We start from the raw sequence: 10,979 nt of genomic DNA on the forward strand, positions 1-10,979 counted from the left end.
GTACCGATCAGCGGGAGCACCAGAAAGTGCCTGTAGAGACGATGGCAGACGTTACCGGAGCAATTAACAGTGGCGCAAATCACGACAATAATGAAGGAGCATACAACGTAATGCGTGGGAGCGATCCTTGTAATCTAACAAATCTTTGCCATAAAAGATTCTGGGAATGCAACGGAAATCTCTCATAATGATTAAGTGGAAGGATTAACGCAGGGCATTAATGAAGTACTAAATATGGATGGATTGAATTCCAAGGCTAGAGGTTATGAAGTCTTGCACTCAAACGGTCATATGGCTTTTCTAGTAGACGTAGAAGATTCTTTCCTAAATAAGACTAGCAAGGTGGCAGCTGTAAAGGTAACAACTGGAGCACACATGGAAGGCATCCAGCTGTCCTCAATAAGTTTCGTTGGAACTAACGGGGAAGAGAAGCACGTGAGGAATTCGAAGGGAGCAAAGAGACACGTGGAAAAAAACACCACTCATGCAACCCAGGAGGGGGGGTGACGTAGATTTTCATAAGATCCTTGTTGTCAAGTGGAAACGTCGGGCTAAGGCGGGTCAAGTTTTCGAAATTAACCCTACTTCATCGCTTCTGGGAGACAATCAAAAGAAACGAATTTCTAAGAGAGAAGGAGATGCAGTCAAGGGTGGAAAAAATGGGAAAACAATTGTACAAGAGGTTGGAGTGGTGGAGGATGATTCTTCGATTGGTTTGAAATTGGTGAGGGTTGGGTTCCAGCCTCGCCAACCGCAATGAAAATTTTAAGCTGAAACTTGCGAGGGCTTGGGAACCTTCGGACAGTTCAGGACCTACACCGGATGGTAAAGGTTAAGCGCCCTAACGTGGTTTTTTTGATGGAAACAAAGCTAAGTCAGAATAAAATGGAGGTGATAAAAGTTAAGATGGGATTTAATAATGCCTTTACAGTGGATTGTGTGGGCCGTAGCGGAGGATTAGCGTTGCTTTGGAATAATGATGCGGGTGTCGAAATTCAGAATTACAGTCGACGCCACATCAACGCCAAGGTCACTCCTTTGAATGCGGGTGTGCCTTGGAAATTAACTAGATTTTATAGGCATCCGCAGGTGGGTAAAAGGAAGGAGGCATGGAATCTGCTACGTCATCTAAAATCCTTCTCACCAAAGCCTTGGCTTTGCGTGGGAGATTTTAATGAAATAGTTGGGGATTCCGAAAAAGTTGGAGGTTTAAGGCAAGCTCAAGGATTGATGGAGGACTTTAAGGAGGCCTTATTTTTCTGCGAGCTTTCTGACTTGGGGGTTCGCGACCCTTTCTTTACGTGGCATAATGGTCAAGAGGGCAGTCTTTCACTCAGGAACGGCTTGATAGGGATGTTGATTCCTCGGATTGGAATACTTTATTTCCTGATGTAGAAGTATCCATTGAAGCTCTTTGACCTTAGACCATGCTCCAGTTGTGGTGTCTCCAAAAGGCCATCCTAATAGGAGAAGGAAGCGAAATAATTTCAAATATGAAGCTAGATGGGCGTTGGAAAGGGAATGTAAAGATATAATTAAATGGGTTTAGAGATAAAAACACACTTCGGGAGATAAATGGTATGGCCTAAATTGCAAACTGAACCTTTGCAAGGGTCAACTTTCAAGATGGAATCGGGGTAAGCATGGACAACTTGAAGAGGAGATTAAAGGTAAAAGTGCCAAAATTGCTGAATTACAAACAGTAAAGAGGCTCCCAGACTTGGAGTCGGTACGTAAACTTTAAGCTGAAGTTCACTCGCTCCTGACCCAGGAGGAGCTTCAATGGAGACAGAGATCGAAGAAGTTATGGCTAAAAAATGGCGACAGAAATACGCGGTATTTTCTTGAAAGTGCAAAACAAAAAAGGAAGAGAAACGAGATTGGAAGCATTTTAGATGCTGAAGGCGTGTTAAGAGACAGCCCAATTGACGTGGAAGATGCTTTTGTACAATATTTTGACTCATTGTTTAAGTCAGAATATGGGGGGAAAGTGCAATCAATCTACACGGCCTTGAAGGGAAGGTGATGGCAGAGATGAACTCGAACCTGCTCAAGGAGTTTTCTAGAGAAGAAATAAGTATAGCAATAAACCAAATGTCGCCCTTTAAAGCCCCTGGCCTGGACAGTTTCTCGGAGGGCTTTTTTCTTGACAACTAGGAGACGGTTGGGGAGGAGGTTTGTCAAGCTGTACCTTTTTCTCTAAACTCTGGGTTTATCAACGATGATTTGAATTTTACTTATCTAGCACTTATTCCGAAAACTGCCCAACCATCTAGTGTGTCAGAATTTCGTCCAATTAGTCTCTGCAACGTCATATATAAGATTTTGTCTAAGGTTCTTGCTAATAGACTTAAGTTATTATTGCCCCACATTATTTCACCCTATCAGAGTGCTTTTATCCCAAGGAGGCTCAATACTGATAATGTCCTCACTGCCTATGAAACCCTCCATACCATGCATTCTCGGATGTACGGAAAAAATGGCTATATGGTGGTAAAATTGGATATGAGCAAAGCATACGATCGGGTGGAATGGAGTTTCTTGGGGGAAGTTATGAGGCGGATGGGGTTTGCGGACCAATGGGTGAATCTTTTCATGATGTGTGTGCGTATGGTAACGTACGTGATGCTTGTAAATGGAAATCCGGTGGATCGGTTCCCCCTCTAAGGGCATTCGACAAGGGGACCAAATCTCGCCTTAGTTGTCTTTGATTTGTACCGAGGCTCTCAACTCCCTATTGATACAGGCGGATCGGGATGGTATGTTGGAGGGGGTTCCCACTTCGAGGACGGGACCTCAATTAAATCACCTATTTTTCGCATATGACAGTTCACTTTTTTGCAGGGCCAATCTAGAGCATTGGAAAAGGCTTTCTGAAATTTTGAAAGCCTACGAGCAAGCCTCGGGCCAACATCCCAACCGTTCCAAAACGACTATCTTCTTTAACCGCAATACATCCAGGGAAATAAAGGAGCAAATCTTGGAGGTCCCAGGGCTATGTTCCTCCCAGTGATATTATACTTATCTTGGATTGCCCGCGCTTATTGAAAAATCCAGAATTGGCGCCTTTCAGATCATAAAGGAGCGAGTATGGAGAAGGGTTCAAGACTGGAAACTGAAGTTTCTGTCCCAGGCAGGAAAGGAGATACTTTTGAAGACTGTCATCCAGGCAATTCCGACCTATAGCATGGGAGTTTTTCTTCTTCCAAAAACACTTTGCTCAGAGATTAACTCTCTAATGCTTAAGTTTTGGTGGGGCCACCATGCAACGGATTCCAGAATTCCTTGGATGAGTTGGAGTCGGATGGGTTTCCGAAGGGAAATGGAGGTATGGGTTTCCGAGACCTACATTGTTTCAACATAACTCTCCTTGCCAAACAGGTATGGAGGTTGTGGAAAATGGATAATAGCCTCACTTCTCGGATTATGAAGGCAAAATACTTTCCTATTTGTTCAATTTTTGAGGCTCAACTGGGCAATAAACCATCCTATGCCTGACGAAGCATATCCAAAGCTAGAGAATTGGTGTCGGAGGGACTAATTTGGAGAATTGGTAATGGAGAAAGTGCTCCCATTTGGGGGGCTAAGTGGATTCCTCTTCCGCCTACTTATTACATGCAATCCCCCCAAAGAGGTTTGACAGATAATGCGGTAGCTAGAGATCTCATTGACCAACATACTTTATGGTGGAATCAATTACTTTTGGAGGATTTATTTACTAGGGATGAAATTAAGGCCATCAATTTAGTCCCTACTAGTGCAACCAATCAGCCGGATACCCAGATTTAGAGGGGAACTCCGCAAGGAATTTTTTCGGTCCATAGTGCTTACCACTTGGCTAAAGAGATGGAATCTCGAGGCCAAGCAGAAAGTTCCAAAAGGGAAGCAGACAGCGAAATTTGGGAGGGAATTTGGAACTCAGCTCTCCCAAATGTAGTGAAGAATTTTTTTGTGGAGAGCATGCCAAAATATACTGCCCACAAAGGAAAATCTGTGTAGGAGAAAGATTTCAAATGACCCTTGGTGCCCTATTTGTAACTTAGAAATGGAGACCATAGCTCACATTCTGTGGAGCTGCAGTTCAGCCAAAGACGTCTGGGGCGTTAGTGACCGTATTTTCCAAAAGAGACGCAGTGTGGAAGGGGATTTTCGTGAACTGGCCGAATATTTCTTGCAGAATAAGGTAGATGATTCTTTCGAAACATTTGCGCTGTTAGCCAGGAACATCTGGTTTAGGCGTAATGAATGGGTTCACGAGGGTCTATTCACCCACCCAACCGAAATAGCGAACAGAGCATCTTGCTTCCTGCAGGAGTTCAAAAGTGCGAATGTTGGAGATGCTAGTGGTGATTCTCGTGGTCAAGATCCAATTCTGACGTGGGAAAAACTGCCGGAGGGCTTCTTCAAAGCCAATTGTGACGCAGTAGTGGACGGAAAAAACGGTAGAATGGGATTGGCTGTTGTTATAAGAGATCACTTTGGCAATGTTAGAGCAGCACGGAGTAGCACAAAACTAGGTTTCTTGGATCCCACATCTGCTGAAATTTTAGCCATGCTTCAAGGAGCAACACTGTGCAAGGAATTGGGCCTTCAAAACGTCATCATGGAAGGAGATGCCCAAGTGGTGGTTTTGGCACTTCAGAATAACGACAAGATGGATTGTAAATGGGGTCACCTTATTGCAGATGTGCGATCTACTCTCCAATACACCCAAAATTGGAAAGTGTGCCATGTACGTTAGGAAAGAAACGAAGCGGCACATGGTTTGGCTAAAACAGCCTTCCACTATGTTATAGATAAAACTTGGATGTTATCCATCCCAGATTGTATTTGTGACATTGTTTTGACAGGGCTTAGTCTCTAGTCTTGTTATCCCTTGTTAATGAGAATCCATGATTCATTTGCCAGAAAAAAAAAAATTCCCAACACTCTCAACACTAAAGTACGATTTGCACATGACAAATGTCGTCTTCTTCTTCTTCTTCTTCTCATAAAGCCCAAATCTCGGGTAGGACATGAATGCTGGGCCAGGCCTACTTTAAGACGTGCACTGGCCCAATTTAAGACGTAGAAATGCGTCCCACATCGCTGAGTTAGAACAGTAAAGATGAGTTTATAATACAAAGCAGAACATAGACGCTCGTCCTTCGGGACATCCGATAAAATTGGAACGATACAGAGAAGATTAGCATGGCCCCTGCGCAAGGATGACACGCATAAATCGAGAAATGGTCCAAATTTTTTTTTATCTTTTTCGCAAATTTGTGCTTCTCTCTCGTCTTCTTCGTTCTTTACGGTTTGCTTTTTTGTTTTTTATTTGGTTTTTGTTGCTTGATAGGGTTCAAGTGCTTTCTCAGTTTTAGGATGACACCGCCTTGCCGCTTCAGACTAAAACTTGCAGGTAAATACAATTAAAAACTAACCCTTTTACGCTTATAGTATGTTTTTTATGTTCAACTGTCTGGAGTAGTTTAGGTTTGCAAAAATTAACAGTCTTTGTGCAATTTGTTGTGATTTTCTGCGACTACTTTCACTTGTTTTGGTTGTGTTAAATCACTGACCTTTTTTTGTTTTCTTTTTTTTCAAAATTACAATTTCATTGAGTGTTTATATTTGATTGAGTTTCTAGTTTCTGCTTGCGATCTCTAAGATATAATCCTTTATCTGTAGTATATAAATAATACAACTTCGAGTCTTTAATCAGTTCAAAGATATATAACCGTCACTAGCTTGTGCTTCAGTGCCCAAAGGGATTTTTTCTCACTATTAAATCTAGCCTCTTGATTCTCCACCATAGATATTAACGTCTGATATATTGGTTCATATTTGATCTTTGTTTGTCTCTTATGTTTAATGATGCAAACAAGGTTTCTCAAACCGAATTGAGCTGTGGAAGCTTGAATTGGGTAAATTTAAATGTGTTTGATCTTTGCTGAAATCCAAAACAAATATGGGTATCGGTCGGTTCAACTGTTTAGGGAGGAGGAGATTTGTTGTTGAACAAGAAACCTAGAATAGACTTCTATCTACACCAGGGAGGAGGAGATTTAAGAAAAGAGAGAGGATTAACACCCTTTGTGTAGCCTGTAGACAAAGAACCTTTAATAGAGCAACAAGAATTTGAGACTAAGATAAAACATACTTAATTTTTCTTATGTTGATTCGTTTGCATCTAAACCTATGTTCACCCGTGTATAACTAGTCCGTTTATTTTGTAAACCTTCTTATTTTTAGAAAGGATGTTAAACCATACTTGTATGAGTTTGGTTGTAGCTTATTGAAAAAGCTCAGCCTTCATTTCAGTTGCTTGATTCGTCTGCATCTACACTTACCTTGATCACCCATGGAAAAGTAATAACAGGTTTATTTTGTAAACCTTCTTATATTTACAAAGACTAGTGTTGGAACTGCACCAACATTTATGCTATATGTGGACTTTATATGCTCCTTTATATAGCTTTCTTTGGCCAATAAAAGTCTAGATAAGGTTTTGAAGTCAGATATCTACAATCAGCTTAGAAACTCATTTCAATTCCAAGTTTTGAATTTATCATTCGGAGCATAATTCATTTCCAAGCTCCAGTTAAAAGCCTTTAACATCCTTTTAATATTTTCATAATTTGAACTGTCATGGCCAAATGCCCAAAACTGATAGATTCTTCAGATATTTAAATGTGTCTTTATGAACATCTAAATTTGCTTTTTTATATTGAATGGCATTTCCTTCTATTAATTCATGAAGGCTATTTTTTCATGGGAGCTTGAATTATTGTAGAAACCTGCAACAAGCTTTGCTCCGTTGGCACTGCCATATGTAACGACGCTGCCTACGCCCCAAGTCCCTTTGTATTCTAAACACCTACAAACAACTGCTGCTCCTTACCCAACCCCAGCACCTGCAGCTCTTTACACATCTTCCGCCCACCTAGCTCCGTCTCTCCAGTCCTCGCACCCATCTAACTCAGTAGGGTATCCACTATCTCCATACTCTGCTTCACCCCCAGCTGCCTATCCTCCCCAAACCTTACCCACCAGCATCAGCTTATCCTCCACCTCTATATTCGCCACCGCCACAAACCTCACCCTATTATCCTCCAGGTAACATTCGTTTTAGGGGCATACTTCCTGTTGCTAATATTTAATTCACCACATGTACTAAATTTCTGTGTGTTTTCAATCAGGTCCTCATTCAGGAATGTATGCTCCACCGCCATACTGAAAGGGTATCGAAAGCTTGTGATTACAGAAATGAAAGACGTAGACATCTAAAGTTGAATCCTAGATGTGGTTGTGTATCCAGTTGGAGGTCATTACCAAAAAAAAAAAAAGTGATTTCTTTCTGCAGTGAATTGAAAATTAGGCAAGGGGTATAAAATGAGAGTTTCATTTGCTACTTGTCAATTAGAAGGTTTCTTAACAGGCTTTGATGGTTTTCCTATTAATCTAGATAGATATTTTTTTCTTCCAAAAAGTCTTTTATTTTCTCTCTCTCTCTCTGCCTTCCCTCTTTTTACCTTTTTCCGTTGAGGCACTTGATGTCTTGTGCTAATGTTTGGGTTAGAATATATGAAGACAATTGCAGATTGTAGTTATTTAGAGGTAGCTATATGTATCATCTTTTAGCCTACAATCTCTCACCTTTAGAGACAAGATGATCTTGTTAAAGGATAGAATATCATGTTGCTGGAGCTCAACTTGTTTGAATCTCTTCAGTCCAATACCACTTCCATTCTCATTCTTCCCATTTGCCCTGAAGTTGTCCTGTTAGACCCCTTTGGTTCCTGGGTCTGCGCCAAGTTGTTTCAGTGTTCAGAAACAACATTCTATCTCAGTTGAATCACAAAAGGCTAAAGTTTTAGTACAAAGGAACAGTTTCTCAAGCTTTTGATGCTTATCGTTCTTCAAGGCCATGCACATTTTGCCAATGCGTGATACTTCTTTGTCGGCTACAATCCTTCTATTATACAATGTCAGCTGTTTGTTACCCTGCCTGGCCCTGAAAAACTTAACTTATTAGCACTAGATGGTCTTGTAGGTTTTGATTTTTGAAGGTCTTCTAAAATGACCAAATACAAGTTATCATAAAGTAGAAGCTGGCTGCACAGGAAGCTTAGGCTGAGGCTGCCAGTAGGGTCTAGTTGTCACGCATAATGTTTCTATCAGTACTTGTTCATCTTCAATAATGATCTTACATCGCATATTGGAAGTGCAGCTCGTGACGGGTCCCAGAGGTTCTTCATGTTTGGTGAATTAATGTATAACTACAATAAAAAAGATGCAGACAAAACTTTCTGTGGCTGCTGTATAATTATCAAACAGGTGTGCTAGAAAGATGACATTTTGTGGAGTGCTTCAATGAGATTGTAATATAGTCTTCATGCATTATTCAACTCAAAAGCTTTTGTGTGCCTGTTTGAGGAGTCTAAAAGTGCGTTTAACATTCAAAAAGTTCATTTGAAGAAAAAAGTACCCGTTTAGTAAAAAAAAATTGAAAACGCTTTTAAGGGTTTAAAAAGCTTAAAAATAGTCAAAATGCACTTTTGCAAAAGCAAACATTTTTTTTACTTAAGAACTTTATTTTTCAAACACAATCTCAAACATGCTCCAAATCTATGAGTTTAGATCCAAATATGTTATACTTTGACATATTTTCAATGTGGGAACTAATCGTTTTAGTTTTTACACTTACATAAGGATGCTTAAGGAAACGGGGAATAGGGACTCTTTCATTTCATGGTCATGATTTAAAATTCGTGTACCTAAAGGTACAAGTAACTTCACATTAGGAACACTAATTTTAAATCATGTGATTATGATTTTTGCAGAGCTTTATGCTTTGTGATGTAAAAGTTTTTTGCTCTGCTCTGTAAAAACTTTATGTTCGTGATTTTTAATCAATGAAATCCTCAGATTTTCGTTAAAAAAAAAAAAAAAAAAGCTTCACGTTAAATTTTTTAAGAAATGTGTTAATATCAGCTTCAAATATGCAAACTTTAAATTTTGCAAACTTTAAATTTTGATCATAAAATTAATACCATTTTATTTCATTTGAAATAAAAAAAATCATTGTCAAATAAGTGCTGTTTCACTATCGCTCTACGGTCATCAAAAATTAAAATTTTATTGCACCAAAATCTAATTATTTTTTAGTCATAATAAATGATATCATAATCATTCAATTTAAAAATATTTATTGAGATTTAAGAAATCTATATAGTAAAATATTTTAGGCATTTTAAACTAGAAAAGTGATAGGGAGCCAAACAAATAAACCCAAAAGAATTTTCAAACTAACGTGGCAAGGGTTTTTAAATAAATAACAAAATGCAATTCTCTCTCTTTTGTTTGCCATTCACAATCTACCACGTCAGTTTGAAAATTTTTCTAGGTTCATTTATTTGGCTCTCTAACACTTCCCTTTAAACTATTTTAATTTATATATGTAATTTTTTCCAAAAAAATTTTGTGTTTGTTTTTTCTTACTTGATTAGGAATAATCTTAAATAAAACTATATTGACATGAAGTTAAAAATTCAATCATATTTTTTATTCTCCCCACCCCCCTTTTTTTTTTTTTTTTGTTTCTTACATTCTTTAAAAAAAATAATAAAAAATAAATAAAAAAAAAAAGTTATTATGCAGATTAAGAAAAGACAGTAAAAAGAAAGAAATTTGAGAATTATACGTTAAAAAAAGTGAAATACATGGATAATGGTGTAATATTCAAACATTTGGGTCAAAGCTTCAAAGCAATTGCTTTCCTTTTCAGCCAAAATATAAAAAAGATGAACGAATAACAAGGCAAAGACCCGATTTGCCCACACATTCTTTGTTAGCGACACACTACTCTTAACTTGTTTTTCAATTACATTTCTTTATATTAACTTATCTTTACAACGTTTTTTATATTAAGCAACTTGGTGGGTTGTATTGCTTTCCCCCCCACCCCCCACATTAGGCATATTGATTATTCTAACTACTTAGCGATTTTTAACTGGTAAAATAATTATACATAAAATTTGACTTTTTAATGATTTCTCAACATCGCACCCTTAATTATTTAACTAATTATGAACCATCCCCCTCAATTTCTAAGAAGATTGCAGTAAATATTGTATTATTCCAAATATTTTCTTTTCTAATATGAACTATACTTTCATATTGAAACTAAGAAAAATGTATTCTACAATTTGTTGACACTTGTTAGTATAAGATCGAAAAATATTGATGTGCAGGGGCAGAACCATAAATTCTTATTAAAGAGAATCAAAGCACGAAGATAATAACTTAACTCAACCAGTCTTTGGGGGTGGCGCCATGGGGAAAATGGGGTGACCAGGCCACCCCATATTATTAAATTAATTTTTTAATTTTTAATTATTTTATTTTATATTTATTTTTTAAAATATAAATAATATTTTATTATTTTCTTTTGTATGAGACATGTGGCGATATTTAGATGATTGGATGGAATTCAATGGCTGAGATTGACAAAAAATTCGGCTGGCAATTTTGAAGGAATAGCCGGGGATCATGATCCCTTCCCAGCAATACTAGAGCTTTTTTTTCTTTGGAAAAATTTCACTTTAAACTCCTGAACTACCATGCGTTTTGAGAAGACACTTTAAATTTTAAAAACTCTTAATTTAATCCACTGAACTTTCAATTTGATTCAATTGAACCCCCATCCGTCAAATTCAACTGTTAACCTCTAACGAAAATTACTAAAACGACCAAATTACCCTTCGATTTTTGTTTTTTTTTTTTCTCATTTGAAAATTATGGGTAAATTTGAAATTTTATAAAAAAAAAAAAGTCAAGGGTATAAAAGGTCATTTTATCACTTTTAACGTTTTAAATTTGATAGAAGGGGGTACATTGCATCAAATTGAGAGTTTTTGAAATTTTGGTAAGTCTTCTCAAAATACGTGGTAGTTTATGAGTCTTAAGTAAAGTTTTCCCTTTTTCTTTTGTATACT

The 10,979-nt window shown here is 37.9% G+C and overlaps 1 long non-coding RNA gene and 1 other non-coding gene across 2 annotated transcripts; both read left to right on the top strand.

Moving 5' to 3' along the window:
- Positions 1–5,131: 5,131 nt before the first annotated feature.
- LOC132179039 (uncharacterized) lies at positions 5,132–8,382 on the top strand. Its single transcript, XR_009439880.1, has 4 exons — positions 5,132–5,231; positions 5,339–5,401; positions 6,776–7,098; positions 7,182–8,382. It is a non-coding gene; the product is annotated as an uncharacterized LOC132179039 (long non-coding RNA).
- LOC132180136 (U6 spliceosomal RNA) lies at positions 5,143–5,243 on the top strand. The gene has a single exon (XR_009440031.1). It is a non-coding gene; the product is annotated as a U6 spliceosomal RNA (small nuclear RNA).
- Positions 8,383–10,979: the final 2,597 nt, after the last annotated feature.

This window comes from Corylus avellana, chromosome ca4 (assembly GCF_901000735.1).
Source record: "Corylus avellana chromosome ca4, CavTom2PMs-1.0".
NCBI classification, from domain to species: domain Eukaryota; kingdom Viridiplantae; phylum Streptophyta; class Magnoliopsida; order Fagales; family Betulaceae; genus Corylus; species Corylus avellana.